We start from the raw sequence: 6,057 nt of genomic DNA, 5'->3' as shown, positions 1-6,057 counted from the left end.
GGCGCACAGACTATGTCTTCCTTAGTCTGGCCAGCCTATCCTATACAACATATATATATATATCTAGACAATTCCATGTACTGGTATCTCATCTCATCCATTTAATAAACAAGTGGATTATAACCACTAATCATCAAGTGTCTCAAAACATCACAAGTGCATCATCATCATATCTATAAAGGAGATTCATTTACATTTCCAAAATAAAGGAGTCCCCTCTAAATCTAGTACTACCCTGGTCCCTATAGCTGCATTATGCTGGAGTTACAATCAAAATATCCATCAGACACAATGGGGACCTACCCAAAAAGATAATCAAGTTCCTGGGTGTGTTAGCCAATCCCAGGAAATCGGTTACTCCATTACTGGGTATCTGAGAAAAGAAGTAAAACAAGGGATAAGTCACAAGGACTTAGTGAGAGCATAATATACTAAGCAGACATGAAAGAGAGCATCATTTAACATGAATCTTTCCATTTCCAAAAGATATAAAAATAACATTCTTGAAAGTAATGAACAAAAATAAACTTGCTTTTAGAAATCATTGTATGCAAGAATATACATTTCAGAACTTCTCATAATCTGGTATTCAACATAATTACTTTCAATAATCAAGCATTTATTCTACTATGTACACATAGACAACATTATCTCTTCGTTGTGGTGAACGGTAATTATATAACTACGGCATTTAGCTCGTAGGCTGCATTATCTCTTCATTGCAGCGAACGGAGCATATAAATATACTATGAGAATTTAACTCATAGGCTACATTATCTCTTCGTTGTAGCAAACGGCATATATCATTATACTATGAGAAATTATCCCATAGGCTACATTATATCTTCGTTGTAGCAAACGGCATATATCATTATACTATGAGAAATTATCCCATAGGCTACATTATCTCTTCGTTGTAGCAAACGACATATATCATTATACTATGGGAAATTATCTCATAGGCTACATTATCTCTTCGTTGTAGCAAACGACATATATCATTATACTATGAGAAATTATCTCATAGGCTACATTATCTCTTCGTTGTAGCAAACGGTATATATCATTATACTATGAGAAATTATCCCATAGGCTACATTATCTCTTCGTTGTAGCAAACGGCATATATCATTCATGAACTCAACATAAATAAAATTAAACAAATAGTTCAACCTTCATCCTTATACATTATCAAGATCTCAAAATAAATTTCAAAGCTTACCAAAAACATATATTTTCGAAAGTATACTTGCTTCTCCATAATGAACTTTAAGAAAATCGCTAAGTATATTAGATACTCACCTAAATAACGCAATCACTGACTTCTACCGCTGTTAGGAAGGTCAACCACTGTATTTTCCACAGAACCTAAGCATTTAAATAATAGAACAAGGGATTAGACAAAATCCCCAATTAGCAAACCTAGGGTTTTGAGAAAATCACAATAATCTCTAACACTTAGCTTCTAACTCTTTTTCTCACAGCCCATGACTAATCAGTGCTATAACATACTCATCTAACATAATGGGTCATAAACATTTTACCTTAAAGAGATCAAACAGAAAAACCTAGAAAACATGTAGTATTTTCCCCTTTTTCCCGTCACCTCCTCGTGCTTGGAAACACCCAAAGATGTAAAAAGCTTGCAAATTTCGGAACCATGGGAGAAGATGAGTGAAAAATCAAAAGATTAAATTTTTGGGGGAGAAGGGATAGGGTTAGAGAGGTGTGGTTGCTGCAAGAAGAAAAAGAAAATAAGTTTTTCAAAAATGGGGAGCTCTCGGGAGTTTTAAAAAAAAACTGTAGGGGAGTGGGTTTTATTATATTATTATATTATTATTTTATTATTTTCTTTCTCTTTCCTTTATTTAAACGGTGTGTTTCAAGGTATGTCCTCACTCATATCAACAGCATTGTCAACAACAGGGGCAGCTTCCTGTTGCCTACGTGCGGATGTTGTAGGCCTTCACTGTTGGGGAACATCATCTGAATCATGATGATCCTCTCTCCCCAGGGTTTGCCTATAACCCTACCTAGGACACGACCTAAACCTCTAGTTTTAACCATGATCTGCAAATCATGACGCACATGTATTTTTTTGTCAAATTCACTATTTACTATTCAAATAACAATATGCCCACATAACCCTAAATCCTCAACCCTAGCAGATAAACCCTAATCCAACTACACTAAACCCTAACAATTACGCCCTAGCCCTAAACTAAACCCTAACCACTACCCCTAAACCCTAAACATCTACAAATTGTAAAACTACCAATAACATATCACCATATATAAGTACATATTAAAAACACAAAATGCATAATTGAATAAGATATCACTAGTTTCATTCAAATATATTAAACATAAAAAACAAAAAAAATTAATTATTTACTATTATAGTTTAAAATTTATTTCATACCACCATGCAATCATACATTTTTTTTTATAAACACAAAAGATACCTATTTTTAATACAAAACAAACAAATACAAATCGTATTTATAAACAATTTTTCAAAACATAAATAAAAATTTGTCCAAAAAAAATTAAAACCTTCATACGAATGAAGTTCATCCGTATAAGTCATACGAATGAAGTTACACTTACGGATGAATTTCATCCATATGAACGTTACGAAATCAGTAACACATACAGATGAAGTATATCCGTATGAACAAACCTAATTCTTATTCCTAATACGGATGAACTACATCTGTATCACTAAACTAATTCCTATCACCTACATTTGTAACCAAACGAAAAGCAGGAAAGGAAAAACCATTAACGGGGAGAAGAAACTTACCTCGACGGCGAAGCAACACCAAAATGCAGGTCCTCAATACCACCCAAAGAAGGAGAAGAAGAAGAAGAACGCATCGACGAAGAAAAGGGACGTAGGAACAAGGAAGGGCAAGGAAGAAGAACAAGAACGCGTAAACGGATGGGTGCATGTTATTTGTTTTTAAATTTAAGGTAAGGACATTTTTGCCCATTCATGTAATATGTTGAGTGCACCAGCAATAATGTTGGGTGCACTTAGCAACACCCTTCAAATATTTGGACAAACCCTATTCAGTTTAAACCGGAAAGATTCTTGGAAAGTAACATTGGCTATAAAAGGCCAAGTTTTCAAGCTGATACACCCTACTCTTTGGATATGCGTGGAAGAAGGATTTGTCCTTACATGTTATGTTGGCCTCTCTTTTGTACGTACAATTATGATTGGAAGCCCACGGATCGATGGACCAAAGCCAGAGGACATGGATATATCTGAGAAATATGGGATTGCCTTGCGTAAGTGCAACCTCTCTTACTCATTCGAATCCAAGCATAATACCAAGGAATATTATATACACATGATCAAATTCTTCACAAAACCTTGAATATTTGCATGCATGTGTAATTGGGTAATATTTTTTTTTTTTTTTGGTTGAACCCAAGGGAAGCTGGCCCAAAGACTAATCACTAAAGATATTGAGATACACTTGACCTCGCTCATACCTTGGCACTCACAAGTCACAATCCCAGTCAATCGAAATTTCCCACAACACAAAGACCTAGCTCAGTCCTGCCAACTTGCACGATGGTACTCAAACCTCCTCTAGCTCTTCTCAAGGACTTAATTATTAACAATATGTTTCCCTAATGCAAGTGTTCTACCAAGATCAACATTATTAGGCATGGGCTAGTTGATGGTCCTAGTTAAATATACTCTTTTTGGATTTAAATATAAATAAAAATATTTATTTTATAGTAATTAATTAAGAATGTTAGTTGAGTTCATTTAATTTTCTTCTTATCATATAAAAAAGAACTACATTTCCTAAATTATCCTTAAGAATGATGCTCATATTTGAATTAATTTAAGAGTATTTTGAAAATAACTAGTATCTTAGCTGGTCCATTACACAAAATAAGTATTTATTTCATACAATTAAATTTTATAATAAATCAATATTTCAAAATATATAACAATTAAAATATATAGTAAATAAACATTTTTAACATTGAAATTATATTTTAGATGTAGGGTGAATAATTAATCGTAAAATATATTGCTCCTTAGTTATTTATAAATTTTTTAAAAGAAAATATGAAATTCAAGTTACAATTAAAGATATTGAAAATAATAAATTAAAAAAGATAAGAATTTAATTATTGATATATTTTAATTATCTTATATTTAGAAATATTTAATTATTGTATAAGAGGACGTATGAAATTTATGTTAAGAACGTATTTGAATTTAAAAAATACACATATATTTCAAAATCAGTTTCCAATATTAAGTTAACACTTGTAAAATTGTTCAGATAATGTTAAAACTATATTTCAAATATATATTTTAAAATTAGAAGCATATATATTTGAATTTTAAAGATAAATTAATTATATATATTTGAAATTGAATTTTAATATATATACATGCAACTACAACTAATTAATTAGATCGTTTCGTTCCTCATAAAATCATAATAGTATATACCCGATGCATGTTAGGACACTGAAGTATATCATTTCATGAAAAGACAAAATATTGAAATGAAAGTGAATGTGAGGGAGAGCGGAGTGAGTAGAAGCCTAAGGAAGAAAAAGACCTTACACGTTTATACATAGAGAATGAGGGATAATAATAAATAAAGTTGAATTAATTAAAATTTGTATATACTTTAGTTAATTAAATTTAATTTGACATAGGTAATGAGCGTGGAAAATCCAGTAAACTACATTTTAGTTTACTAAACTTAATTTGTTTATATATTATTTACTAATTAGTTCACGCTGGTCTTAACATCGAGGTTAAGATACGTGATGATCTCGACACCTTTAAGACTAGCATGAGAAACTCTCTATGAAAACGCTAAAGATCTGAAATTCCAGATCTTAAAAACTCACATCTTCAAGCTCCAGATCTACAAAATCCAGAACTTAGAAGACGAGTGGAGAAGGGGGCCTCTGTTAAAGCATATGTGATTGCACTTCAGTTCTTGTATACATATTTTTTTGTACTGAAAATTAATGAAGTAGAGTGAATTTCTTGTTTTCAATTGCACATTTTTAGTTTGATTGGAATAGAAGTTTGACTCAGAATATATATGAAAAATAAAGTCTATGACTATTACTTTATGTTACGATTTTTAGTTTTGATGTTATATTTGAGTGTGTGAAAAAATAATGCGCTATATTTAAATAAATCACGTGTATATATATATATATATATATTAGTGAGAAAGATAATGACATGTGTCTAAGTTACACATTAATAATATGGTTGTAAACCCTAAACATTTAAGAGAGAGTCAAAGATTTAAGAGAGAGTCAAAGAGAAAGAAATGTTAATATAATAATGTATTAAGAAGATAAAATAAATAAAGGATAAATTAAATTTCTAATCTCTCAATTTTTTTCAAAATTAGTCTTTGTTTTGTTTATTTTTAGTTCATTATTTATTTTATATTTGAGATTAATTTTAAACAAAAAAAATCAGCAAAAAATTAAAATAAGAAAAAAAAATTAAAGGAACTAAAAATGCTAACGAAATGAGAGCTAAAAGTTATCAATTTTTTTAGGGACTAACAATAATTAGAATCTGAAACAATTCAAGTACTAAAATTTCAATAAACCTGTAAATAAGTAAATAGTATAGGCTAAACAGTATATAATTAATTAATGTGCATATGTCCATGTATTACTCATAGAGGACAACCACTCTCGAGATCCATAACATTTGAGATCAATTTTAAACAATAAAAATTATAAAAAGTAAAAAAAATAAAATAGAAAGACTAAAGTGTTACTTAAAAATTAATGAGAACTAAAAGTTATCAATGAGTTTTTTTTTTAATTGGAGGGACGAAAAATTAAAATCCGAAACAATTGAAGGAATAAAAATTTAATTAAAAATAAATAAGTATATACTGTGTACATAACATCATCCAGTAGTTATTCTATTTAGGGATGAGATCTCTGAAGCCGACATCTGGTATATACAAGAGTAATTAACGTTAACTTTAATTAAAAAAGTTGATATTAAGTGACGACAGAACAAATAAA

The sequence above is a fragment of the Glycine soja genome, chromosome 3, assembly GCF_004193775.1.
Source record: "Glycine soja cultivar W05 chromosome 3, ASM419377v2, whole genome shotgun sequence".
NCBI lineage: Eukaryota > Viridiplantae > Streptophyta > Magnoliopsida > Fabales > Fabaceae > Glycine > Glycine soja.
The sequence above is the reverse complement of the archived record's forward strand: the minus strand, read 5'-3'. Positions refer to the sequence as shown.